Consider the following 14666-nt stretch of genomic DNA (forward strand, 5'->3'; position numbering starts at 1 on the left):
GAGCGGCTCTGAATGAGCCCGCCCCACCAGCAACCTGTGCTCCTGATAGACCGGGGCAGCCTTTAGAATGATGTAATCAAAATTTAATAATGGCCACATGGACATGGAAACTCCACCCCAGCACTGCCCAGTGTGACCCTCTTCTCCCCCCCCCCCCCCCCCCCCCCACACCCCACACTGGGGGCTGTACGTTCTTGGGTGCCCCTGGTGGATTCTGTTCGCTAGTGGGGGCGGGGACTTCCGTACATGGGGGGGGATTTTCTAGCAAGGAGGTGTGCTAAATATATTTAAATTGATTCAAATGAGGTTCCCGTCATTGAACGGCAGGAATCCCATCAAGTCACTGGCGAGGGTGGGGATATTCGAACGGGGAAATCCTTCCAGCTTGAAAACCATTTTCAAACTACCCCTCGATTCTCCCCCGCCCCGCCATCTTTTCTGACTCTGAAAATGGAGTGGGGTGGGGTACCCCCATTATGTTTCACTCCCTATCTCTTGTCTTTCTCAATTCAATGTTACATGCTATTTATATTTGGATAATCTAAGATGGAATCGAATATTCTAATTTACACTTCCTGGTTCAGACTCTGAGGAATCCTCACTGAGACACACTATCTGTCTGAAAAGATGCACGGTTGCTTTCTGTGTCCCTGTTCTTAAGACACTTAGTGACTGTAAGCTGTCACTGAAAAGCCCAAAGAAACTCGCAAATGCCATTTGTTTTCACCACTGACTGAGAAATACGGGCCATCAAGTTTATTGTATGATAACTAGAGTTCATGAGGGCCAGCCTTTACACAACAAATTATCTTGAAGATGTGCTTTGTCCTTTTCTTAGTCTTTTATTACCTGGTCTATCGATTTATTTTAAATGCTAGGCCAGCATTTTTGTTGTCTATCCCTAATTGTCCTTCAGAAGGTGATGGTGAGCTGCTGTCTTGAACCACTGCAGTTCATGGTATAGGTACACCCACAATGCTGTTTGGGAGGGAGTTCCAGAATTTAGATCCAGCAATAGTGAAGGAACTGGGATATTGTTCCAAGTCAGGATGCTGTGAGGCTAGGAGGGGATCTTGCTGGTTGTGGTATTCCCTTGCATCTGCTGTCTTTGACCTTCTTTAGTACAGGGCTAAATTGCGGGGTTTGAAAGCAGGCCAAGGCAGGCCAGCAGCACAGTTCAATTCCCGTACCAGCCTCCCCGAACAGGCGCCGGAATGTGGCGACTAGGGGCTTTTCACAGTAATTTCATTTGAAGCCTACTTGTGACAATAAGTGATTTTCATTTCATTTCATTTCATTTCTAGATAGTAGAGGAAGCTGTTGAAAGAGTCTTGGTGAGTTGCTTCAATGCATCCTGTAGATGGTACATGCTCTCACCACGGTGCATGGGTGGTGGCGGGAATGGATGTTGGAGGTGGTGGATATGATGTCATAGAATTTACAGTGCAGAAGGAGGCCATTCGGCCCATCGAGTCTGCACCGGCTCTTGCCAGTGCACCCTACACAAGCCCACATCTCCACCCTATCCCAGTAACCCCACCTAACCTTTTTGGAAACTAAGGGCAATTTAGCATGGCCAATCCACCTAACGTGCACATCTTTGGACTGTGGGAGGAAACCGGGGCACCCGGAGGAAACCCACACAGACACGGGGGGAAATGTACAAATTCCACACAGTGACTCAGGACTTGGTGGATACTAGGTCTAGTTCAGGCAGGATGTCACATTCTGCTGGTCACCTCATGGAAACATGACAGCTGTAGGAGGAGGCAGGGTCAGCCAAGCTCATGGCACTCTGAGGACTGCTGGGGAAGAGGTATTTGCAGCATCCAAGTTGGATGACAAACCTCTGGGATCATCCCTGCCTGAGATACTGCACGAGGTTTGAACATCAGGCAGAGGTGGTGGAGATCCTCAATAGAGTAGCACGTGTGGCTGTAGAGTCTGTGTGCGTGCTCTCTGATGAAATTGTTATGATCAGTGCGCATGTGGAGGTATCCACGGGGAGTGTGGCAAATGTCACAGAGAACCTCATCCAGCAGGATTCCAAATTTCTGTTCGAGATGTACACAGACCTGCACCCCACCTCTGTAGCCATTGATGCTGTAGCCGTGAGTGAGATCTTGCTGTCACTACTTGAGCTGGGGACAGGGCACCTCGACTTCCCTCCAAGTGCTCCTTCTCCTCAAGGAGTCAGCCAGGGGATCTCAGGCATCCAAAGGGAGGAGGAGCAGCTGTCAGACACCCCAGGGACCTCTGCTGAAGAATCTCTGAGGGTGGCAGCATGGTGGCGCAGTGGTTAGCACAGCTGCCTCACGGCGCCAAGGTCCCAGGTTCGATCCCGGCTCTGGGTCAATGTCCGTGGAACATTCTCCCCGTGTTTGCGTGAATTTCGCCCCCACAACCCAAAGATGTGCAGGGTAGGTGGATTGACCTCACTAAATTGCGCCTTAATTGGAAAAAATGAATTGGGTACTCTAAATTTATATTTAAAAAAAAAAGAATCTCGAGGGTTTCTGAACCATGAGAATCCACCTTGCCTTTGACCCCTTCACCTTCAGCCCCTGTGACCTTAGAGAGATCAGCTTCCCCACAGCCAAGGTAAGAGGGCCTCGGGTGTTTAGAGGACGGCTATCAAGGTCATCCAAAACAACATGGCAAACTGGTGAGCAGGCTGTCTCTACCGCTGCTGCGGATGTTGGGAAGCAACGAGAAAAAGTGGCAGAGAATGCGAGATTAAGAAGACATTATTTCACATGTGGTTATACAGGTGCATTATGATTGTCAATGTTCATTTAACTGTGATTCGTAGTCCTTCTCTGCCCCCCCCCCCTCCTATTTTCAGGGGGACACTCCTGGCTAAGTCTATATACCCCAGAATAATGCATGTACAAAAAGGCAAGGATCTTTACCAGGGCTCTTTGTGAACCTTGTTCAAGCAGCCTCTCGCGCACACTGAGCCTTTGCCCTTCATGCGCACATCTGTTAAAGTGCCTTGGCATTGTCAGTACTACTTGCTGGGGTTCCCCATCAGTTGTCTGGTTGAGCTCACCTGCCACTTCAACTGACTCAGCTCCCATGCAATCTCGAGATCGCCACCTCAAGGCTCTAGATTGTTGCTAGATGCCACGGCGCATGTGACTTTTCAGGTTGCGTGCAGCACCTCCCAACCTGCCCCCATGTGTTCCCCACCCCGCCAGCAACATTGACCCATCTGGTGTGACCTTATACCTCCCCAAACTCACCAAACAACCCTCCCCCTCTGTCCCATGTAAATGAATGCCCACATCCCCTATCTTCCTGAAAGTCCACCCCTGTGACAGCAGACATGTGCCCCCTCACCCTGCCCATTCCCTGAATCTGGTTTTACTTTTGAGTCGTCTCCCACAATTCTCTGTCCCTTTATCCATCATCGCAGGAGCCTCACCCTTCAACCCTACTGGTTCCCACTTTAACTCACCATCCCCCGGGGCATCAGGTGACACACAGATCCCTCCCTCTGAACCCCTTTTCCCTCTGCCATATGATGCCTGTTCACACCTGCATAACTCTCAATCCTCCATCCCTTGCCTGTATTTCATTACTGCATTTCCCACCTTCCCTCTCCAATCCACCTCGCTCATTCCACGGCCCCTGCAGCATCTTTCTCTTGCGCCTACCCTCCCCAACCTCCCCCTTCCCCCTCTAGGTCTCCACACCCACAGCACCTCTTCATTCCTCTCCTCCCCATCCACTTCTCCGCCACCCACTGCTGCACAAGGTGTTCCATGGCCAGAAGCCTCCATCTTCCAATCTCCATAAGCTGCCCCAGAATTTCTTGCAGGTGAGTACACGTTCCGGACCATAATATTCCACTGGTGGCACAGATAATTGGGTAAGCGTCATTTCCTGTCAGCAGGAAACCAATTTTTCAGCCCCCGCCACATGGTTCCCCCACCCGTCATTAATCCCGTCGCTGTTGGCATTGTAAAATCTTGGTCCACTCATGCCCATTTCTGCTCTGAATATGCTGGTTAGTATCTTATAACTGAAAGTCTTAACTTCTTCTTTCAAGCTTTTCATTATGTTTATTTGGCTGTGGTAGTTGTTCTTCAGATCTCAGCTGCAGATCTTTTCCTCTTGGTATCCTTAATGTAAAGAAAATATATCCCCAGAGGGAAATAACTGCATCAAAATTTGGTATTAAATCGTAAACCTGATCTACAAAACCACACTACTGTGGCTTGGTGTTTGAAGCACAGTGGTGCTATCTTGTCACTTCAAGGAAGGTCATGTCACAGTATGGAAGTTCAGAAATGATTTTAAATTGACTGTAAAAGGCTTCAATTCTCTCTCTTATCTAACTTCTGTTTTGAACTTTCCTGGCTTGGAATCAATATGATTCTCAATGACAGGTCTTTGGTCAATTACCAAGTTAAATTGCTCTCTCCCCTCAGATTCTGGCTGACAGTTTGTCACAGCACTGATAGGAAGGAGGCTTTTAGAAAGGCTTTCAGATAAGGGCACTTTTTCACAAATTGTGTTGGAATTACAGCTTACATGTGCAATATAAACTGGTACCTTAAGAGTGATAGCTGGAGACTCAGAAACAGGTTTTCAACTCGGACCACCTTGCCATTTCTAGTCTAACATTTCTCTCTGCAGTCACAATATTAAACCCTTTCAAGTCCCCTCAAGACCTTGTATGTTTCAATAAGATCACCTCTCATTTTCCTAAACTCCATTGGGTGTAGGCCTAACCTGTTCAACTTTTCTTCATAAAACAACCCCTTCATAACATAAGAATGAGTCCAGTGAACCTTCTCTAAACTGCATCTAAAGTAATTACATCTTTTTTATAAATAAGTAGACCAAAACTGCTTACAATGTTCCAGATGTGGTCCCACCAAAGTCCTGCACAGTTGTAGTAAAACGTCCCTACGTTTATATTCTATTCCTCTTGCAATAAGCGCCAACATTCCATTTGTCTTCCTAATCACTTGCTATACTGCATACTAACTTTTGTCATCCATGTCCTAGGTATCTCTGTACCGAGTTCTGCAATCTATCTGCATTTAAATAGTATACTGCTTTTCTAGTCTTCTTGCCAAAGTGAACAAGTTCACATTTACTCAAATTATATTTCATCTGCCAAATTTTTGTCCACTCACTTAACCTACCCGTCTCCCTTTGCGGGCTCTCTACTTCTTCTTGACAATTTACCTTTCTAACTATCTTGCTGTCATCAAATTTAGCTAACATACATTCACTCCATTTATCCAAGTCATTGATATAGATTGTAAATGGTTGAGGACCCAGCACTAATTGTTGTAGCACTCTATGAATTGCAGGTTGCCACTACAAGAAGACCCTTTTATCCCTACTCTCTGCTTTCTGTTAGCCAACCAAACCTTTACCAATGATAATAAGTTAGCCCATCCACTAAGCGCTCTTATCTTCTGTAGTAACGTTTGATGTGAAAACCTTTTGGAAGTCGAAGAAAACCCCATCTACCAGTTCCCCTTTATCCACCTCAAATGTTACTTTGTCAAAAAACTAACACGATTTCCCTTTCACAGTTGGCTCTGCCTGATCAATTCTTAATTATCTAAGTATCCTGCTATATAATGGATTCTAACATGTTCCTTATGACAGATTCTACGCCGACTGGCCCACAATTTCCTGCTTTGTGCATCCCTCCTTTCTTGTATCAACATTAGATATTTTCCAATCCGCCGGGACCTTTACAGAATCTAAGGCATTTTATAAGATTGCAACCAATGCATCTGTTCTCTGTGCCGCCACTCTATTTAAGACCCTACGATGCAGGCCATCTGGTCCGAGGGACTTGTCAGCCTCTGGTCCAAGAGACTTGTCAGCCTTTAGACCTAATATTTTTTCAAGCACTCTTTCCCTGGTGATGGTGATTGTATCCCTCGCCATCACTTCTTGATTTTCAAGAATCTTTGGGAAGTTTTCTAGGTCCTCTACCATGAAGACACACAAAATACCCTTTCAATGCCTCTGCCATTTCTTTGTTTTCCTTTAGTTACTCTTTTCCTGTTCAAATACTTGAAGACACAATATTTTAAGTGTTGTACTGGGTGTTTTGGAGCTGCACTCATCCAGTTAAGTGGAGATTTATCTTGTAAATGAAGGACGGGCTTTGGAGTGTCAGGAGGTGAGTTACTGTCCACCTGCTCTTGCAACCAGAGTATTTATATGGCTAGTCCAGTTCAGTTTCTGGTCAAAGGTAACCCCCAGGATGTTGATAGTGGGGGATTCAGCAATGTTAATACACTTGAATATCAAGGGGATATAGTTGGATTCTCTCTTCTTGGATATTGTCATTGCCTGGCACTTGTGTGGTGTGAAAGTTACTTGTCACTTATCAACCCAAGCCTGAAAATTGTCCAGGTCTTGCTGCATGTGGGTATGGACTGCTTCAGTGTCTGAGGAGTTGCTAATGGTGCTGAACATTGTACAATGTTGAGGGAAGAAAATCCTATTTCTAACCTTATGATGGAGGGGAGATCATTTATGAAGCAACTGAAGATAGTTGAGCCTGAGGAACTCCGACAGTGATGTCCTAGGATCTGAGATGAGTTACCTCCAACAACGATAACCATCTTCCTTTGTGCTAAATATGACTCCAACAGTAGAGAGCTTTCCCCCCTCATTCCCAATGACTTCCCTAAGCCTGCAAGTGTGTGCAGAAGGGCCAGCTCAGCAGGTGTAGCCTCCTAATTGGCTGCCCTAGGATCAGCAGAGCTGGTTTCCTCCATTTCTCTGAGATGCTGGCAAAGTTACAGAGGAAGGTCAGGAGAATCTCAGAGAAATTGCAGGCGTTAATTGTTAAGTAATGGGTTAAGAGACATTGCAATTAGTTGTCTCATTTATGTTAAGTATCCATTAATTGACACATATGTAAAGGGGCTTCAGGTGGCCTCTGTCAGGTGGCCTCTGTCAGGTGGTGTGTTGTTAAGAGTTTTGTGCAGAGGCTGTGGAAGTGAAATAAATGGTGTTTGGTGAAAAGGAACAAGAACTTTAGACTCTTCATTTCACAGCAACTAAAACGTCTAACATTAATGACTTTTATGGTGATCTTGCCAATTATTCACCAAGTTCCCCAATATTGAAATTGGGACTCTTTGCACAGTCGCCTCCTTACTTATTATTTCCTAACCTCTGACTTTCGTTCCTCCTACAATCTTCCATGCTTTCATGCTATGTGTTATCCGCTCACTACAAATTGATTCCTCGTGCCTTCCTTTTTAATCTTTTTCAGATTTGGTATTCCGCCCTATGGGCTGGTTTGTCACTGAAACAGGGTGACCAGGATTTGAACTTTTGGTACAATTGGCAGCTGATTTGCTCCCCCTGATACCAGAACAGCTCCTTCTGCAATGAAGCCAATCAGCATTGAGTCAATAACCAGTTAGTTGACGTTAGGCATTAGGCAGGTACGGTGAGATGAAGTCCCAGATGACCATAGACTGCTTCCCCCTTTTGAAGGGGAGAGCTGACTTGAGGTGATTTAACCTGAGGATCACCACGCCTCAGGTGAGGGGCAAGGTTGAGAAGGCAGGGCCTTCATGAATAACCGCAGCTGATGCGGGAATTGAACCCACGTTGCATCACGAACCAGCTATCAAGCCAATAGAGCTAATGAGGCCGGTTTAGCTCACATGATGTCAGGCAAACCCATATTGTATGCAGACTTCAGAGGGAAATGAAGGTTTCTGCTGAAACAAAATCTGACACTAAATCAAGGAGGGACATCGCTTGGAAAGTAAATGTTATGCTCATTTAGCTTTTCTTTTTTTTTTAATAAACATTTTTTTGAGGTATTTTTGGTATAGAAACAACAACAAAATAGACAAGGGGCGAAATTCTCCGTAATCGGCGCGATGTCCGCCGACCGGCGTCAAAAACGGCGCAAATCAGTCCGGCATCGCGCCGCCCCAAAGGTGCGGAATACTCCGCATCTTGGGGGGCCGAGCCCTAACCTTGAGGGGCTAGGCCCGCGCCGGACTGATTTCCGCCCCGCCAGCTGGCGGGAGAGGCCTTTGGTGCCCCGCCAGCTGGCGCGGATATGACATTGCCAGGCGGCGCATGCGCGGGAGCGTCAGCGGCTGCTCACGGCATCCCCGCGCATGCGCAGTGGAGGGAGTCTCTTCTGCCTCCGCCATGGTGGAGACCGGCCCGCCCCCCCGCACTGGGCAGATGCCCTCCCCCCGCACTGGGCAGATGCCCTCCCCCCCGCCCCGCACTGGGCAGATGCCCCCACCCGCACTGGGCAGATGCGCCCCCCCCCTCCCGCACTGGGCAGATGCGCCCCCCCCCCCCCGCACTGGGCAGGTGCCCCCCCCCACACTGGGCAGGTGCCCTTCCCCCCCCCCCCCGCACTTGGCAGATGGCCCCCCCCCCCGTACTGGGCAGATGCCCTCCCCCCTGCACTGGGCAGATGCCCTCCCCCCCACACTGGGCAGATGCCCCCCCCCACACTGGGCAGATGCCCTCCCCCCGCACTGGGCAGATGCCCTCCCCCCCGCACTGGGCAGATGCCCTCCCCCCCGCACTGGGCAGATGCCCTCCCCCCCGCACTGGGCAGATGCCCTCCCCCCCGCACTGGGCAGATGCCCTCCCCACTGCACTGGACAGATGCCCTCCCCCCCGCACTGGGCAGAGGCCCTCCCCCCCTCACTGGGCAGATGCCCTCCCCCCCCCCACCCTGCTGCCCCCCACTGAATGAATAATCCTGCCCCACCCCCCGCTGAGCGGATATCCCCGCCCCCCCGGAAAAAAAAAATCGAGGATCCAGTTGCAGAGTGGGGAGCCAAGTTCTAGGTTTTGGAGCTTTGATATGAGCTTGGCTGGGATTATGGAGCTGTAGTCAATAAATAGGAGTCTGATGTAGGAGTCCTTGTTTTCGAGATGCTCTAGGGATGAGTGTAGGGCCAGGGAAATGGTGTCTGATGTGGACCGGTTGCAGCGGTATGCGAATTGCAGTGGATCAAGGCGTTCTGGGAATATGGAGGTGATGCGCTTCATGATCAACCTCTCGAAACACTTCATTACGACTGAGGTCAGGGCCACTGGTCGGTAGTCATTGAGGCACGTTGCCTGGTTCTTCTTTGGTACCGGTATGATGGTGGTCTTCTTGAAGCAGGTGGGGACCTCGGAGTGGAGTAGGGACAGGTTAAAGATGTCCGTGAATGAGGCCTGTGTTTCCGGGTCAGGATGGCAGGCCCCAAGCGGCGGCTCTGATCCGGGACGAGCTCCACACCCTGAGCATGAGGCGGCTTCGCTCCTTGGGCAGCATGTCACAATGAACTCTTCATTATCTGGGTCTACAGCAGTAGCTGATGTGATTAAAGATCTAGACTCTCAGATAGCACTGATTGGTCCCGGCCCCCACAATCCCAAACAGAAACAGGATTTGGAGAAACTTAATGATTTAAAGACCAAAGCCCAACAGATTATGAACCAGTTTGGACCTGCAGCTCTAATAAATTTGACAAATTTTCCCTCAATTAAACCTGACCCATCCAGCACACCACCTCCAAATACAATGGCTAATAGCACTGCTGTGGTAAAGATACCTGGAACACCAGGCTCAGGGGGACACCTGAGTCCAGAAGGAAATCAGGTTTTAAGTAAGAAGAAGCTGCAGGACCTGGTGCGTGAGATTGATCCAAATGAGCAACTTGATGAAGATGTTGAAGAAATGCTTTTACAGATTGCTGATGATTTTATTGAAAGTATAGTGAGTGCTGCATGTCAACTAGCACATCACCGCAAGTCAAACACACTGGAAGTCAAGGATGTTCAACTGCACCTTGAACGCCAGTGGAACATGTGGATACCAGGATTTGGTTCAGATGAAATTCGGCCGTATAAGAAGGCCTGCACAACAGAAGCTCACAAACAGAGAATGGCACTGATACGTAAAACGACCAAAAAGTAAAGCATCGATGAACAGATCATTTCTACGACAAAGTTCTGAACATGACAAAACATTCTCAGGCTTATCCTCCATTTCTGTTGAGGAACCTGCGAGGGGTGGTACAGTGTGTTTGGTTTTTTTGTGAAAATGAACTGATATAGCTTTGTATTGGTACCAACATACTGTAGCAAAAGGGTACTTGATGCTCCTTCCTGAATACAAAATACAAGGACTTGTACAAAGTGGATGGTGTGTGTATGGAAAGGTGACGTTTCTTTGTTGATCAATGGTTAGTGTGATATATGGAGTGTTAAGTAGTTGGTTTTCATATCTTTGTATATTTTTGCCAATAAAATATTACTCAACTTAAAAAAAAAAAGATGTCCGTGAATACCTCTGCTGGTTCCAAGCAAAACGATAAACCTTTTACAAAAACAGGGAAACAAAACAGAGAAAACAGAAACACGAATGTTGCAGCTAAGTTTTTAAAAGTTCTCAGTACTTCGTCGGCCCTTTCTTTCTTGCAAAGTCCAACACATCCTCAGGCGACTCAAAGTAAAAGTGGTGATCCTCATGCGTGACCCAGAGACGGGCTGGGTATAACAGTCCAAACTTCACCTTTTTTTTTAAAAGGATCGCCCTCATCTGATTAAAGCCTGCTCTCCTCCTGGCCACCTCCACGCTCAGGTCTTAGTAAACCCGCAGGATGCTACTGTCCCACTTACAGCTCCGTGTCTGCTTGGCCCACTACAGAATACGTTCCTTATCCGAGAACCTGTGGAATCTCGCCACCATAGCCCTCGGGGGATCTCCCATTCGCGGCTTCTTCGCAGGTGCTCTGTGAGCCCTATCCACCTCCAAGGGCCGGGAGAATGCCTCGTCCCTCAGCAGCTTCTAAAACATGCCTACGACGTATGCTCCAGCGTCCGCTCCTTCGGACCCCTCCGGGAGCCCGACAATTCATAGGTTCTGCCAGCGGGACATATTCTCTAGGTCCTCCACCTTCTCCAGAAGCTTCTTTTGCTGGTCCCTCAGCATTCCGACCTCCATCTCCACCGCGGTCTGATGCTCCTCCTGCTCAGCCAGCGCCTTCTCCACCTTCTGAATCGCCCGATCCTGGGCGTCCAACCTGAGTTCCAGCCGCTCAATCAACGCTTGTATTGGGTCCAAGCAGTCCCGTTTCTGCGTAGCAAAGCCCTCCTGGTTGACTTGCATCAGCTGCTCCATAGACTGCTGGTCGACAAGCCAGAGGTTCGCCCCTCCGCCATGCTGTCGCCTGTTGCAACTACAGCCCAAGTCTTCTCTGTCTTCTTATTTCTGCCCTTACGAACACTTCTAGTCCTTTTCTCCATGCACCGAATTCAGTAGAGAATTGCAACTGACATCCGTTCTGCAATTCAAGTCCGTTAAAAGTTTGGGGGGAAAGGTCCAAAAGTCCGACCAGACGACTTACTCCTTCATAGCCGCCACCGGAAGCCCTCATTCAGCTTTTAGTCCCATTGTTTGCAAGTCTTAAAATATGACCATCTTAGCTCAAAGATGTTGGCTGAATGTCAAATACATTTCAGGCATAATTCCAGAAATGAGCCATCCATGACCAGCTTTGGCACTTTTGAGATTGAGCTGAGAAAATGTCATCTGTCTCACTGAGGAGTGATCATTGCTTTGATAAACTCAGCTCTTTATTATTGTAATATATATTTATATTATGCGTAGTCTGAAGCAGAGTACCTTCAGGATAAATTTAGTTGTACATATATGTTAGATTCTGTGTACATGCAGTGACATGTGTTTCTTGTCATTGAAACATTTTGTACACAAAGTATGCATAGTAATTTCACATACGACTTGTGGGGAAGAGTTCCTAGGTCTGCGACAAGTTCACTGGATCATCTGGGTAAAGCAATTAGCAAAGAATTGACAGGCCAGCATGCACAGCTGCTCAATTTTACTCCATTCATCTGTATGGTCGAAAATCCGACCGCTCTTTTTAGATAGTGTGCTCTGATCTGATTGATTTCTGTATTTGCTGTGGAGGGAGTGACATGATGCACCCAGCTCTCTTCAGGCAACAGGAGAACTAAATTTGTGTGTGCCCTTGTTAATCCTTGAAGGCTCAGGGTGGGGGGTAGGCAGTACTCAGTGTAGGTACATAGAACATACAATGCAGAAGGAGGCCATTCGGCCCATCGAGTCTGCACCGACCCACTTAAGCCCTCACTTCCCCCCCTAACCCAGAACCCAATAACCCCTCCTCACCATTTTGGTCACTAAGGGCATTTTATCATGGCCAATCCACCTAACCTGCACGTCTTTGGACTGTGGGAGGAAACCGGAGGAAACCTACGCAGACACGGGGAGAACGTGCAAACTCCGCACAGATAGTGACCCAGCAGGGAATCGAACCGGGACACTGGCACTGTGATGCCACTGTGCTATCCACTTGTGCTACCGTGCTGCCCTAGGCTATGTTCCTAGATAGTGGGACCTAACCAGACTATTTTAGTTGAAAAATATATATATATTGAAGTGCATAAAAGAGTACAACTTGCATATGTATAGTAGTGAAACAAAAGGGACCTGAATAAAACCAGCTAAAAAAGTTATTATTGTGACATGCATTGTATTGAATGATTTATCCATTTACCATAGAAAGCTGAGATGAAAATGATCTCTGCCGCTCCCTATGTATTGCTGAGGAGAACATTAATAATGCTGTTGTTTGTGCAGAACATGTCCTAAATGAGGATAATCTTGATGATTTAATTCTCCCAACGATTCAAAAGCAGTCAGCGTCATAGATTGTAACCAAATCAATAATTGTGATTGAAAAGATCAAGACCAGATTATCTTAATAATCATTTGGATAGATTCAGGAGGCATCCAATCAAAGACTGTAATAGAAATTTTGGATCCTGGTGCTGAAACACTTTACATTTCTAGAGAGGGCATCTCCTGAATCTTTCAGCGATTATTGAAATAATCGGGTTTTGATCTTTTCAATTACACAAAATATCGATTTGTTGGCTAGAACACAATCTTCAGAATACTAAATATATAAGATTCTATAAATTTCTGTAATTCTACATACTCTGTACATTTGCATTGAGTAATAATTTTTTGCATCCATGTATTACACAGTTATGAAGGTATTTTAATAGCTAGGATTTATCCCTACACAAAGATTAATAACTAAATGCAATATATCAAAATTGTAGCATTTTATAATGAAAGAGATGAGTTACTTGTGGGCAGGCGGCCTGTGGATTTTGCTGTCAAAAGGGCGGGATTCTCCCATTCGGCGGCAGAGTGTCCACGCCGTCGGAAACGCCGTCGCGAACGGGCCGCTGGGAGTACCGATTCTGCGGCACTGGAGCGGTTCACGCCGCTCCAGCCTCCCATCCCGGCGTGAACTGTGTGTCGCGGGATCCGCCCATGCGCAGTGGCGCTGGCACCAACCTGCACATGCGTGGTGGCCTCCCTCAACGCGCCGGCCCCGACGCAACATGGCGCGGGAGTTCAGGGGTCGGTGCCGAAGAAAATAGGCCCGGGGAGCAAGAGGCCGGCCCGCCGATTGGTGGGCCCCGATCGCGGGCCAGGCCCCATCGGAGGCCCCCCCTGGGGTCAGAGCACCCCCCCCACAGGCTGCCCCCCAACCCTGCGCGTAGAGTTCCCGCTGGCTGCGACCAGGTGTGGACTGCGCCGGCAGGACTCTGCCTTTTTAGAGCGGCCGCTCGGCCCAGTTGGGCCCGAGAATCGGCGGACTGGCTGCGTACAGCGGCCCACGACTGGTGCTGCGGCAAACGCGCCGGCTCCAATGGCACTGATTCTCCACTCCGCGGAGAATTGCGTGTCGGGACGGCGTGGCCCGGTTGCGGGGATCCCCGGTCTGGGAGAATCCCGCCCACAGTGTCTGCCATTTTAGTTGCACCTTTGTAAAAGTAGTGTTAGCACACAACAATAATAATAATAATCTTTATTGTCGCAAGTAGGCTTACATTGCACTGCAATGAAGTTACTGTGAAAAGCCCCTAGTCGCCACATTCCAACGCCTGTTCGGGTACACACACGGAGAATTCAGAATGTCCAAATTACCTAACGACACATCTTTTGAGACTAGTGGGAGGAAACCGAAGCACCCGGAGGAAAACCACGCAGACACAATGAGAACGTGCAGACTCCGCACAGACAGTGACCCAAGCCAGAATCGAATCTGGGGCCCTGGAGCAATGAAAGTAAAGTTTTTTTCTATTAGAGTAGCACGACTATACTAACTTTATGCACAGAGAACGAATATAATTCTGTCAGGAATAGAACATCGAAAAATACAGCACAGAACAGGCCCTTCGGCCCACGATGTTGTGCCGAACCTTTGTCCTAGATTAATCATGTTGTATCACTTGTTATTCATTGGGATCTTAGACCTTGCAAGAGATGCATCCAAACCACTTTTGGCAGGATTCTCCGACCCCCCACCGGGCGGGAGAATCCCGGGGGGGGGGGGGCCTGAATCCCGCTTCGACGCTGGCTGCAGTATTCCAGTATTCTCCGGTTTACGAGCGGGGGTGGGGATCACACCACGCCGGTCGGGGGCCGTTGGCAGCAGACCCCCGGCAATTCTCCGGGCCCCGATGGGCCTAGCGGGCGTCGGTTTCTGGCCAGTCCCGCCGGCGTGGATTGGACCTGGCAGGTAAGTTGGCTGGTGTGGTCCTCGGGGAGACGCGGAAGGATCCGACCC

The 14666-nt window shown here is 48.4% G+C and overlaps 1 protein-coding gene and 1 pseudogene across 8 annotated transcripts in view; both read left to right on the forward strand.

Moving 5' to 3' along the window:
• Positions 1-14666, forward strand: part of st3gal3a (ST3 beta-galactoside alpha-2,3-sialyltransferase 3a) — a 1052507-nt gene that overhangs the window by 925720 nt on the left and 112121 nt on the right. The gene's annotated exons all lie outside the window — the stretch shown is intronic.
• LOC140426184 (transcription initiation factor TFIID subunit 12 pseudogene) lies at positions 9283-10262 on the forward strand (annotated as a pseudogene).

Source organism: Scyliorhinus torazame, chromosome 7, assembly GCF_047496885.1.
Source record: "Scyliorhinus torazame isolate Kashiwa2021f chromosome 7, sScyTor2.1, whole genome shotgun sequence".
In the NCBI taxonomy this organism is placed as follows: Eukaryota; Metazoa; Chordata; class Chondrichthyes; order Carcharhiniformes; family Scyliorhinidae; genus Scyliorhinus; species Scyliorhinus torazame.